We start from the raw sequence: 14,522 nt of genomic DNA on the forward strand, positions 1-14,522 counted from the left end.
GTTGACATCTATGATGCTAGTTAAAGTAGTCTGGGTCAGTGTCCTATATTGACACCAGTAAATACTTACTGCCAAATTACTTTGTCAGAAACTCAGCAGATGAGCCCACCCCTGTACCTAAGTATGCCACACTTTTTTTTTTTGTTGTTTTGAGAGACATTAACATCTATTTATTTTTTGTGAGTACTAACTATGTCAGACACTCCTTGCAATACTCCTCCACTGACCACAATGCTGCCTGTGTATCCATGTAACCGATTTTAAACTGCCTTAAGCCTATTTTTATTTATTTTAGGCCTTCATTAGCCTGTCTGCGGTCCCTCCTTGCAATACTCCTCCACTGACCACAATGCTGCCTGTGTATCCATGTAACCGATTTAAAACTGCCTTGAGCCTATTTTTTGTTATTTTAGGCCTTCGTTAGCCTGTCTGCGGTCCCTCCTTGCAATACTCCTCCACTGACCACAATGCTGCCTGTGTATCCATGTAACCGATTTTAAACTGCCTTGAGCCTATTTTTAGTTATTTTAGGCCTTCGTTAGCCTGTCTGCGGTCCCTCCTTGCAATACTCCTCCACTGACCACAATGCTGCCTGTGTATCCATGTAACCGATTTAAAACTGCCTTGAGCCTATTTTTTGTTATTTTAGGCCTTCGTTAGCCTGTCTGCGGTCCCTCCTTGCAATACTCCTCCACTGACCACAATGCTGCCTGTGTATCCATGTAACCGATTTTAAACTGCCTTGAGCCTATTTTTTGTTATTTTAGGCCTTCGTTAGCCTGTCTGCGGTCCCTCCTTGCAATACTCCTCCACTGACCACAATGCTGCCTGTGTATCCATGTAACCAATTTTAAACTGCCTTGAGCCTATTTTTATTTATTTTAGGCCTTCATTAGCCTGTCTGCGGTCCCTACTTGCAATACTCCTCCACTGACCACAATGCTGCCTGTGTATCCATGTAACCGATTTAAAACTGCCTTGAGCCTATTTTTTGTTATTTTAGGCCTTCGTTAGCCTGTCTGCGGTCCCTCCTTGCAATACTCCTCCACTGACCACAATGCTGCCTGTGTATCCATGTAACCGATTTTAAACTGCCTTGAGCCTATTTTTATTTATTTTAGGCCTTCGTTAGCCTGTCTGCGGTCCCTCATTGCAATACTCCTCCACTGACCACAATGCTGCCTGTGTATCCATGTAACCGATTTAAAACTGCCTTGAGCCTATTTTTTGTTATTTTAGGCCTTCGTTAGCCTGTCTGCGGTCCCTCCTTGCAATACTCCTCCACTGACCACAATGCTGCCTGTGTATCCATGTAACCGATTTTAAACTGCCTTGAGCCTATTTTTATTTATTTTAGGCCTTCATTAGCCTGTCTGCGGTCCCTACTTGCAATACTCCTCCACTGACCACAATGCTGCCTGTGTATCCATGTAACCGATTTAAAACTGCCTTGAGCCTATTTATTGTTATTTTAGGCCTTCGTTAGCCTGTCTGCGGTCCCTCCTTGCAATACTCCTCCACTGACCACAATGCTGCCTGTGTATCCATGTAACCGATTTTAAACTGCCTTGAGCCTATTTTTATTTATTTTAGGCCTTCGTTAGCCTGTCTGCGGTCCCTCCTTGCAATACTCCTCCACTGACCACAATGCTGCCTGTGTATCCATGTAACCGATTTTAAACTGCCTTGAGCCTATTTTTTGTTATTTTAGGCCTTCGTTAGCCTGTCTGCGGGCCCTCCTTTCAATCCTCCTCCGCTGACCACACTAATGCTGCCCGTGTACCCCTGGAACCTATTTAAAAGTTCATAGAGCCTATTTATATATTTTATTTAATATTAATAAAGCCATGATGGACTACGCTGTACCATGCTACAAGCTAACCAGTCGACACTTCTTTTGTGAGAAAAGCCATCCCAACCCTCCACCAGCATGTAAAAGACCGCATTGTCCATGCACTCTGGCAATCTGTGAGTACAAAGGTGCACCTGACAACAGACGCATGGACCTGTAGGCATGGCCACGGAAGGTTACGTGTCCATTACGGCGCAATGGGTTAATGTGGTGGATGCATGGTCCACAGGGGACAGCCTACTAAGTCTGTCTGCAGTCCCTAATTCAAATTGTCCTCCACTCTCTAAATCTGAGCTTCAACCCTCTGGCTCTCCTTAAGTGCTTTTTTAAAAAAAATTGGTGGTTGGGGCCTAATAACTCTGTCTGCCGCTCCCTGGTGTTTGTCCTCAACTGTATAAAGCTGAGCTTCAACCTTCTGGCTTTCGGCCTATAGTATCAGATATTAAACTGCATTTGGCCTTCAACTTTGGTTATGGCCTACTAACGGTGTCTGCCGCTCCCTGGTGTTTGTCCTCAACTGTATAAAGCTGAGCTTCAACCTTCTGGCTCTCCTTAAGTGCTTTTTTTTTAAAAATTGATGGTTGGGGCCTAATAACTCTGTCTGCCGCTCCCTGGTGTTTGTCCTCAACTGTATAAAGCTGAGCTTCATCCTTCTGGCTTTCGGCCTATAGTATCAGATATTAAACAGCATTTGGCCTTAAACTTTGGTTACGGCCTACTAACAGTGTCTGCAGCTCCCTGGTGTTTGTCCTCAACTGTATAAAGCTGAGCTTCAACCTTCTGGCTCTCATTAAGTGTTGTTTTTCTAAAAATTGGTGGTTAGGGCCTACTAACGGTGTCTGCCACTCCCTGGTGTTGTCCTCCTCCTGAGTTTTCTCCTCCTCCTTGGTGTTCTCCTCCAGGTTGCCTTGTCTGAGCTTCAACCTTCTGGCTCTTATTAAGTGCTTTTTTAACAAAAAATTGGTGGTTAGGGCCTACTAACGGTGTCTGACGCTCCATGGTGTTGTCCTCCACTGTATAAAGCTGAGCTTCAGTCTTTAGGCTTTTGGCCTATAGTAGCAGATATTAAACTGCATTTGGCCTACTAGTGTGGTTGGGCCCTTAAAACAGTGTCTGCTGCTCCTGGGTTTGCAACTCCACTGAACAAAGCAATGCCGCCTGTTTAGTCCTGTTACCAATTTTGAACTGCATTTAGCCTACTTTTTTCTTTGGCCCTATATCTGTGTTTCCTCCTCATCCTGCCCATTGCCCAGCCACTGCTAGATGAGTCTGCTGGTACATTGACCTAGACCACTACATTCCCCTTGCACTCTTCACAGCCAGAATCTGACCCTGCTGAAAGTAAGGTTCCCCATGTTATACCACCTTACACAGGGACAAAGAGGAAGGTGCAGATGAAAGTGCAGGTTCCTTCATCAGGTGGGGGGGCATACTCGTTGGCAACGTCACTGGCACAGGGCCCCTCAGAGTACGCAAAAGTGTCGCTGCTGGTGGGAGGCGCCCCCGCCGTGCAAACACACCACTGTACTTTGAGGGGCCCTGTGCCAGTGCCAATGCCAACGAGTGGGCCCCCCCTGCTTGCTTAGGATCACAGCACTTGCAAACTTGACATACTTACCTCTCACTGCTCCACCACCGTGACGTAGTCCACGTTTCCTGGGCCCACTAAAACCTTGAACCAGCCCTACCCCCCACAACTTTTGCCAAATGACCCCCAATTTCCAATGCCCAACTATTATTATAAAGTTAATTAAGATTGACAAGCTTCAGAAACAAGAATGGATGTTTTTTGCATTAAAATGGGCACTATAGGTGTTTTCCTGGCCTCCACTCACTGTCGACTATGCTTCCCCATTGACTTGCATTGGGTTTCGTGTTTCGGTCGATCCCCGACTTTTAGCGATAATCGGCCGACTGCACTCGACTCGAATCTGGACAAAGTCGGGTTTCGCAAAACCCGACTCGATCTTAAAAAAATGAAAGTCGCTCAACCCTAGTAAGAGCCAGAAATCTTGCATGTTTTTAGGTGACCAAATACTTATTTTCCACCATAATTTGCTAAATAAATCTTGCTAAATCAGAAAAGGTGATTTTCTGGATTTGTTTTCTCATTATGACTCTCAAAGTTGTGGTCTACCTAAGATGTCAATTACATGCATCTCTCATCTCTTTAAGTGAGAAAACATGCACAGGTGGCAGACTAAAAACTTTTTCCCCACTGTTCATTTTTACCACTAAAATGTTGTTTTAGTCCCAAGTTTAACCCCTTAAGCCCCGAAGGTGGTTTGCATGTTAATGACCGGGCCGATTTTTACAATTCTGACCACTGTCCCTTTATGAGGTTATAACTCTGGAACGCTTCAACGGATCTTGGAGATTCTGACACTGTTTTCTCGTGACATATTGTAATTCATGATAGTTGTAAAATTTCTTCAATATAACTTGCGTTTATTTGTGAAAAAAACAAATTTGTTGAAAATTTTGAAAATTTCACAATTTTCCAACTTTGAATTTTTATGCCCTTAAATTACAGAGATATGTCACACAAGATACTTAATAGGTAACATTTCCCACATGTCTACTTTACATCAGCACAATTTTGGAACCAAAATTTTTTTTGTTAGGGAGTTATAAGGGTTAAAAGTTGACCAGCAATTTCTCATTTTTACAACACCATTTTTTTTTAGGGACCACATCTCATTTGAAGTCATTTTGAGGGGTCTATATGATAGAAAATACCCAAGTGTGACTCTATTCTAAAAACTGCACCCCTCAAGGTGCTCAAAACCACATGCAAGAAGTTTATTAACCCTTCAGGTATTTCACATGAATTTTTGGAATGTTTAAATAAAAATGAACATTTAACTTTTTTTCACACAAAATTTATTTCAGCTCCAATTTGATTTATTTTACCAAGGGTAACAGGAGAAAATGGACACCAAAAGTTGTTGTACAATTTGTCCTGAGTATGATGATACCCCATATGTGGGGGTAGACCACTGTTTGGGTGCATGGCAGAGCTCGGAAGGGAGGGAGCGCCATTTGACTTTTCAATGCAAAATTGACTGGAATTGAGATTGGACACCATGTTGCATTTGGAGAGCCCCTGATGTGCCTAAACATTGAAACCCCCCACAAGTGACACCATTTTGGAAAGTAGACCCCTTAAGGAACTTATCTAGATGTGTGGTGCGCACTTTGACCCAACAAGTTCTTCACAGAAGTTTATAATGCAGAGTCGTAAAAATAAAAAATCATATTTTTTCACAAAAATGATCTTTTTGCCCCCAATTTTTTATTTTCCCAAGGGTAAGAGAAGAAATTGGACAACAAAAGTTGTTGTGCAATTTGTCCTGAGTACGCTGATACCCGATATGTGGGGGTAAACCACTGTTTGGGCGCATGGCAGAGCTCAGAAGGGAAGGAGCACCATTTGACTTTTCAATGCAAAATTGACTGGAATTGAGATGGGACACCATGTTGCGTTTTGAGAGCCCCTGATGTGCCTAAACATTAGAACATTTCCACAAAAATTATTTTTTAGCCCCCAGTTTTGTATTTTCCCAAGAAAACAGGAGAAATTGGACCCCAAAAGTTGTTGTACAATTTGTCCTGAGTACGCTGATACCCCATATGTGAGGGGGAACCACTGTTTGGGCGCATGGCAGAGCTCGGAAGGGAAGGAGCGCCATTTGGAATGCAGACTTAGATGGATTGGTCTGCAGGCATCACATTGCATTTGCAGAGCCCCTGATGTACCCAAACAGTAGAAACCCCCATAAGTGACCCCATATTGGAAACTAGACCTCCCAAGGAACTTATCTAGATGTGTTGTGAGAACTTTGAACCCCCAAGTGTTTCACTACAGTTTACAACGCAGAGCCGTGAAAATAAAAAATCTTTTTTTCCCACAAAAATGATTTTTAGCGCCCCAAATTTTTATTTTCCCAAGGGTAACAAGAGAACTTGGACCGCAAAAGTTGTTGTCAAATTTGTCCCAAGTACGCTGATACCCCATATGTTGGGGTAAACCCCTGTTTGGGCGCACGGGAGAGCTCGGAAGGGAAGAAGCAGTGTTTTACATTTTCAACGCAGAATTGGCTGGAATTGAGATTGGACGCCATGTCGCTATTGGAGAGCCCCTGATGTGCCTAAACAGTGGAAACTCCGCAATTCTAACTGCATCCCTAATCCAAACACACTCCTAACCCTAATCCCAACGGTAACCCTAACGACACCCCTAACCCTGACACACCCCTAACTCTAATCCCAACCCTAATGCCAACCGTAAATGTAATCCAACCCTAACCCTAACTTTAGCCCCAACCCTAACCCTAACTTTAGCCCTAACCCTAACTTTAGCCCCAACCCTAACCCTAACTTTAGCTCCAACCCTAGCTCCAACCCTAACCCTAACCTTAGCCCTAACCCTAACCTTAGCCCTAACCCTAACCCTAGCCCTAACCCTAACCCTATCCCTAGCCCTAACCCTAGCCCTAACCCTAACCCTAGACCTAACCCTAGCCCTAACCCTAGCCCTAATCCTAATGGGAAAATAAAAATAAATACATTTTTTAATTTTACTATTTTTCCATGACTAAGGGGGTGATGAAGGGGGGTTTGATTTACTTTTATAGCGTTTTTTATAGCGGATTTTTATGATTGGCAGCTGTCACACACTAAAAGACGCTTTTTATAGCAGAAAAGTTTTTGCATCTCCACATTTTGAGACCTATAATTTTTCCATATTTTGGTTCACAGAGTCATGTGAGGTCATGTTTTTTGTGGGACGAGTTGACGTTTTTATTGGTAACATCGGGCATGTGACATTTTTTGATCGCTTTTTATTCCGATTTTTGTGAGGCAGAATGACCAAAAACCAGCTATTCATGAATTTCTTTTGGGGGGGGGGGTTATACCGTTCCACATTTGGTAAAATTGATAAAGCAGTTTTATACTTCGGGTCAGTACGATTACAGCGATACCTCATTTATATAATTTTTTTCTGTTTTGGCGCTTTTATACGATAAAAATTATTTTATAGAAAAAATAATTATTTTGGCATCGCTTCATTCTGAAAACTATAACTTTTTTGCTGATGATGCTGTATGGCGGCTCGTTTTTTGCGAGACATGGTTATTTATATCTGTCTTTTTGATCACGTGTTATTCCACTTTTTGTTTGGCGGTATGGTAATAAAGCATTGTTTTCTGCCTGTTTTTTTTTTTTTTACGGTGTTCACTGAAGGGGTTAACTAGTGGGACAGTTTTATAGGTTGGGTCGTTACGGACGCGGCGATACTAAATATGTGTACTTTTATTGTTTTCTTTTTATTATTTAGATAAAGAAATGTATTTATGGGAATAATATATATATATTTTTTCTTTATTTAGGATTTTTTATTTTTTTTTTTACACATGTGGAAATTTCTTTTTTTACTTTTTTACTTTGTCCCAGGGGGGGGGGGGACATCACAGATCGCTGATCTGACAGTTTGCACAGCACTCTGTCAGATCAGCCATCTGACTTACAGCGCTGCAGGCTTACCAGCCTGCACTGAGCAGGCGCTTGGTAAGCCACCTCCCTGCAGGACCCGGATGCAGCCCCGTGGCCATTTTGGATCCGGTGACTGCAGGGAGAGGAGGTAAGAGACGCTCGGAGCAACGCAATCACATCGCGTTGCTCCGGGGGTCTCAGGTAAGCACGCAGGGAGCCCCCTCCCTGCGCGATGCTTCCCTATACCACCGGAACGCTGCAATCATGTTTGATGATGTGCCGTCCATGACCGCTCCTTGTCAGCTGCGATAGTCAGTTGACACCCGGCCGCGATTGTCCGCGCTCCCCCCATGAGCGCGGCCGATCGCATATGACGTAATATCCCGTCTGTGGGAATTAAGGCCCACCCCACCTCGACGGGATAGTACGTCATATGGGATTAAGGGGTTAATTTTCTAAGGTTAATAGGAAAAGTTTGCACAGCAAACTGAGGTCCATTTTTTCCTTAGTGCGCCAAATACCCTACTCATAATAGAGAAATACTTTTCAGGCACAGTGCAAAGCTCAGAAGGGAAGGAGCACCATATCAAAGTGCAGATTTTATTGGTATGGTTTGTGGGTGCCATGACCTACTGGGAGAGCCCCTGAGGTGCCAGCACTGCAAAACCCCCATAAGTGACCCCATTTTACACACTACACCTTTGATCAAATTCATTTAGGGTTGCAGTGATCATATAGACACCACAGGTGTGACACAAAATTTTATACCATTGTGCAGTGAAGATAAAATAATTACATTTTTGCCACAAAAATTTAGCTTTAGACCCATATTTTACATTTTCACACAAGAAGTGGGTAAAAAATGGCACCATATTTTCTCCCAAAATTTCTCCTGAACGTGGCAATACCCTATATGTGGCTGTGCAGTACTACTTGGCGAGACTCTGGAGAGACGAAGCACTGATTTTCCTAGTATAGTTTGTGGACTCCATATTCAGAGCGACTTTGTGCTAGATGAGCAGAATCCTTCCTTCAAGTGACTCAAGTTTGGAAATTACACCCCTTCTGGAATTTATCTACAGGTGTAGTAATGACTTTGACTCCATAGGTGTTTTCCAGAAACAAGCAGCAGTGGATGTTGCTGAGTGAAAATTTCAAACTACCGTTGTAGCGACCAGTATGCTGTAGTTACCTGTACATTATAGTGACTAGTACATTATTCCCAGCTAATGCTTTTGGAGACACCCACCCATAAATTAGGCAGGCTCTCATTACTACAGAAATGCTAAACGTGTGGATGCTATATATGATTTAGGCACACTGGGTCTCAGAAGGGAGGGGGCATTTGGATTTGGGAGCGCAGAATTTGCTGAATATCCATTGTCTTTGCACTACCAGTTACACCTAAGCTCCCTATATTCAGGTTAACACATGATGGAGCTGAGCGGAGACTTGCTTTTTTGTGTGAATTGAGTTGAAGCTTTTATTGGGAATATTTTACATAACGTTTGGGATCACATTTATCCTGCGTTCTACGCTGAGCACTTTCATTGGGGTTTCTATTTAAATCTCTGAATGACGTTATTTAGATGAAACCCCTGAGGCATTCATTCACTATAATGAGGCAGTAGAGTTACTCTGCACTCAGTCTGGCCTCTGTTCAGTGGTGTCCTTCTTTGGAGAAATCACAAAACTGTGGCCAGCTCCACTTTTATACAAGCCTAAAAAGACGGACACCGCGGGATCATAGGCCAGATGACATCCACATTGTCTCCATCTGCCTCATTATAGGTAATCTTCTGCCCAGGGTTCCATCTGAATCATGTATTTCAGAGATTTACATGGAAACCCCAATGTAAGTACTCAGCATATAGCATAATAATAATCTTCATTTTTATATAGCGCTAACATATTCCGCAGCGCTTTACAGGTTGCACACATTCATCACTGTCCCCGTTGGGGCTCACAATCTAAATTCCCTATCAGTATGTCTTTGGAATGTGGGAAGAACCAGAGTGCCCGGAGGAAACCCACGCAAACACGGAGAGAACATACAAACTCTTTGCAGATGTTGTCCTTAGTGGGGCTTGCAACCCAGGACTCCAGTGCTGCAAGGCTGCTGTGCTAACCACTGCGCCACCGTGCTGCCCATAGCATAGGGTAAATGTGAGCCAAGCCTTACTCCGATCTTTGCGAGGCAGAATGAACAAATCAACAACTGGTGAAGAATTGGTTTTATTTATTTTTTACACTGTTCCTCATGTGGTATAAGTGATGAGACAACTTTATTCTTTGGGACGGTGCGATCACAGTAATACCAGATTTATATCGCGTTTCTATGTTTATACGGTTTATTATTTTTTATTTTTTGCAGGTGATCGAGTATGGTGTATGGCTAAATTAAGAATATTAAAATACTTTTTTTCTGGCTGTATCTTTATTTTTTTTAACTCTTTCACTACACTAGGATTAATAATGGAGAGGCGTCTTTTTGATGCCTCTCCATTATTAACCCGGCTTAATGTCACGTTACAATAGCAAGGTGACATTAACCCCTTATTACCCCATATCCCACCGCTACTCGGGAGTGGGAAGAGAGGGGCTAAGTGCAGGAACTGGCGCATCTTACAGGCGGCTGCGGGCTGGTATTTGTAGTCGCATTTCCTATGACGCTTAAAGCGCCATTTCTCAGCCAATGAAGGTGCATGCAGAGTGTGGGCAGCGTGATGACATAGGTCCTGGTCCCCACCATCATAGAGAAGGGCATGGCAGTGATTGGCTTGCTTTCTGCGGCGTCACAGGGGCTATAAAGGGGTGTTCCCGCCGACCGCCATCTTACTGCTGCTGATCTGAGCATAGGGAGAGGATGCTGCCGCTTCGTCAGAAGCAGGGATAGCGTTAGGCAGGGTAAATTAACCCCCAAACCGCTTGTGCTGTTGCGATTTCCACTGTCCAACACCACCTTTTCTTTGCAGGGACAGTGGAGGCTAGATTTCTGTGCAACAGCTCTATAGGTTATAAGGCTCCCTGATAGCTGCGTTGCTGTGTGTACCTCGCTGTACAAACCAACTGCTTTTTTCAAAGCACAAATCCTGTTTCTCCTTCCTTTCTGCACAGCTATCTTGTTTGTTTGTCCACACTTTTGACTTTTGTGTGCAGCAGTCCTTTTTATTGCTGCCTGACATACTTTTCTGAGATTACTGTAGGGAGATAGTAATTGTAGTACAGTCCCTTTTTTTTTTTTTTTGTTATACAGTACAGACCAAAAGTTTGGACACACCTTTTCATTTAAAGATTTTTCTGTATTTTCATGACTATGAAAATTGTACATTCACACTGAAGGCATCAAAACTATGAATTAACATATGTGGAATTATATACTTAACAAAAAAGTGTGAAACAACTGAAACTATGTCTTATATTCTAGGTTCTTCAAAGTAGTCACCTTTTGCTTTGATGACTGCTTTGCACACTCTTGGCATTCTCTTGATGAGCTTCAAGAGGTAGTCACCGGGAATGGTTTTCACTTCACAGATGTCCCCTGTCAGGTTTAATAAGTGGGATTTCTTGCCTTATAAATGGGGTTGGGGCCATTATCTTTGTTGTTCAGAAGTCTTGTGGATACACAGCTGATAGTCCTACTGAATAGACTGTTAGAATTTGTATTATGGCAAGAAAAAAGCAGCTAAGTAAAGAAAAATGAGTGGCCATCATTACTTTAAGAAATGAAGGTCAGTCAGTCCAAAAATTGGGAAAACTTTGAAAGTGTCCCCAAGTGCAGTGGCAAAAACCATAAAGTGATACAAAGAAACTGGCTCACATGAGGACCGCCCCAGGAAAGGAAGACCAAGAGTCACCTCTGCTTCTGAGGATAAGTTTATCCGAGTCACCAGTCTCAGAAATCGCAGGTTAACAGCAGCTTAGATTAGAGACCAGGTCACTGCCACACAGAATTCTAGCAGCAGACACATCTCTACAACAACTATTAAGAGAAGACTTTGTGCAGCAGGCCTTCATGGTAAAATAGATGCTAGGAAACCACTGCTAAGGACAGGCAACAAGCAGAAGAGACTAGTTTGGGCTTAAGAACACAAGGAATGGACATTAGACCAGTGGAAATCTGTGCTTTGGTCTGATGAGTCCAAATTTGAGATCTTTGGTTCCAACCACAGTGTCTGTGCGATGCAGAAAAAGTGAACGGATGGACTCTACATGCCTGGTTCCCACTGTGAAGCATGGAGGAGGAGGTGTGATGGTGTGGGGGTGCTTTGCTGGTGACACTGTTGGGGATTTATTCAAAATTGAAGGCATACTGAACAAGCATGGCTACCACAGCATCTTGCAGCGGCATGCTATTCCATCCGGTTTGCGTTTAGTTGGACCATCATTTATTTTTCAACAGGACAATGACCCCAAACACACCTCCAGGCTGTGCAAGGGCTAATTGACCTAGAAGGCGAGTGATGGGGTGCTACGCCAGATGACCTGGACTCCACAGTCACCAGACCTGAACCCAGTCGAGATGGTTTGGGGTGAGTTGGACCGCAGAGTGAAGGCAAAAGGGCCAACAAGTGCTAAGCATCTCTGGGAACTCCTTCAAGATTGTTGGAAGACCATTCCCGGTGACTACCTCTTGAAACTCCTCAAGATAATGCCAAGAGTGTGCAAAGCAGTCATCAAAGCAAAAGGTGGCTACTTTGAAGAGCCCAGAATATAAGACATAATTTCAGTTGTTTCACACTTTTTTGTTAAGTATATAATTCCACATGTGTTAATTCATAGTTTTGATGCCTACAGTGTGAATGTACAATTTTCATAGTCATGAAAATACAGAAAAATCTTTAAATGAGAAGGTGTGTCCAAACTTTTGGTCTGTACTGTATCTCTTCAAGCCACTTTCTGCCACAGAAAATATACTCTAATACAGTGGCCCAGAGTTATTCACTAGTCTCCCTAAAAAAAAAAAAAAAAAAAAAAAGGGGCAGATTAAGATTGGCAAATCTGCATCAGTGCCAGTCCTGTGTGTGGCATCTGTCTTTCACTTTCTGCCACAGAAAACCTACTGTATAACAGTGGACCTGATTTCTTCACAATTCTCCCGGAAAAAAAAATCAAGTGGGAGATTAAGATTGGCAAATCTGCATCAGTGCCAGTCCTGTTGTGAATTCTGTTTGTGGGCTCCCCGGTGGTGTTTTATGGTAGTGCCACTTATTTGCCTTCTTCTATCCTTGATCACCTGTTGACACCCATTAGGGGAGTTTCCTATTTAAGGCTGCTTGGCTGCTGGTCTGATGCCGGCCAACAATGTATCAGTAGCATTCTGTTGCATTCTCCTGCCTCAAGATCCTGTTCAGCTAAGTTGTATTTTGTTTCTAGTTTATGCTATTTTTGTCCAGCTATTTGTTATGTGACTCTCTGTAGCTGGAAGCTCTCGCGGACTGAAATTGCCACTCCAGTGGCATGAGTTGTCACTGGAGTTTTAAAGTAATTTCAGGATGGTGTTTTTTAGTAGTGTTTTGAAGTTGACCGTGAAGTGACTCTTTCCTGTACTTCTGCTATCTAGTAAGCGGACCTCACTGTGCTAAATCTGCTGTTCATCCTACGTATGTCTTTTCCTCTTGACTCACCGTCAATATCTGTGGGGGGCTGCTATCTCCTTTTGGGGTTCATCTCTGGAGGTAAGGCAGGCCTGTATATTCCTCTGATAGGGGTAGTTAGATCTCCGGCTGGCGCGTGGTGTCTAGGGCATCGTAGGAAACACTCCCCGGCTACTTCCAGTGTCGTGTCAGGTTCAGGTCACGGTCACTTTAGTTCCCATCACCCGAGAGCTAGTCCGTTGTTATTTTGATTTCCCTGCCATTGGGAAAATCATAACAGTTTGACCGGCCAACATGTGTTAAAACTATGCACTAAAGCAGGAAAGGATATGAAAAGGTTTTTTTTCCTTCTGTGTTTGGAAAGTGCACCTTAGTGCTTATTTGTACTCCTTGCTTAAACTGCAGTCTTCAGCCTTTTTTTTTTTTTCCTCTCCTCTTAATCTCTGAATGGCTTTGGTTACACCTGTTTGAATCATGGATCCACAGAGTTTGGTTGCAGGTCTGAATAACCTGGCTACAAAGGTCCAGAACTTACAAGATTTTGTTATACGTGCTCCAATGTCTGAACCTAAGATCCCTATGCCTGAATTTTTTACCGGAGACAGATCCCGTTTTTTGAATTTCAGAGAGAATTGTAAATTGTTTTTGTCTCTGAAATCTCACTCTGCTGGTGATCCTACGCAACAGGTTAAAATTGTTATTTCTCTATTGCGGGGTGACCCACAAAGTTGGGCATTTGCATTGTCGCCAGGGGATCCTGCGTTATTAAATGTAGATGCGTTTTTTCTGGCTTTGGGGTTGCTTTATGAAGAACCTAATTTAGAGATTTTGGCTGAGAAAGCCTTGATAGCTCTTTCCCAAGGGCAAGATGAAGCTGAGATATACTGCCAAAAATTTCGTAAATGGTCGGTGCTTACTAAATGGAATGAGTGCGCTCTAGCAGCTAATTTCAGAGAAGGTCTCTCTGATGCCGTGAAGGATGTCATGGTGGGGTTCCCTGTGCCTACAGGTCTGAATGATGCCATGAAATTGGCTATCCAGATTGATCGGCGTTTACGGGAGCGCAAATCTGTGCACCATATGGCGGTATCTTCTGAGCAAAAATCTGTGCACCATATGGCGGTATCTTCTGAGCAAAAACCTGTGCACCATATGGCGGTATCTTCTGAGCAAAAACCTGTGCATCATTTGGCGGTGACCTCTGAAAAGGCACCAGAGCATATGCAATGCGATAGTGTATTGTCTAGAGGCGAACGACAGAATTACAGGCGCAAAAATGGGTTGTGCTTCTATTGTGGAGATCCAGCTCATGTTATATCAGCATGCTCTAAACGCATAAAGAAGGTTGATAAAAAGGTTGATAAATCTTTTTCTATGGGTACCTTGCAGTCTAAATTTCTTTTGTCCGTGACATTGATTTGTACTTTATCATCTGTTACTGTGGATGCTTATGTGGATTCTGGCGCCGCTCTGAGTCTCATGGATTGGTCCTTTGCCAAGCGTTGTGGGTTTGATTTAGAGCCCCTGGAGGTTTCTATTCCCTTAAAGGGTATTGATTCTACACCTTTGGCTAGCAA

Source organism: Ranitomeya variabilis, chromosome 1 (genome assembly GCF_051348905.1).
Source record: "Ranitomeya variabilis isolate aRanVar5 chromosome 1, aRanVar5.hap1, whole genome shotgun sequence".
Lineage (NCBI taxonomy): Eukaryota > Metazoa > Chordata > Amphibia > Anura > Dendrobatidae > Ranitomeya > Ranitomeya variabilis.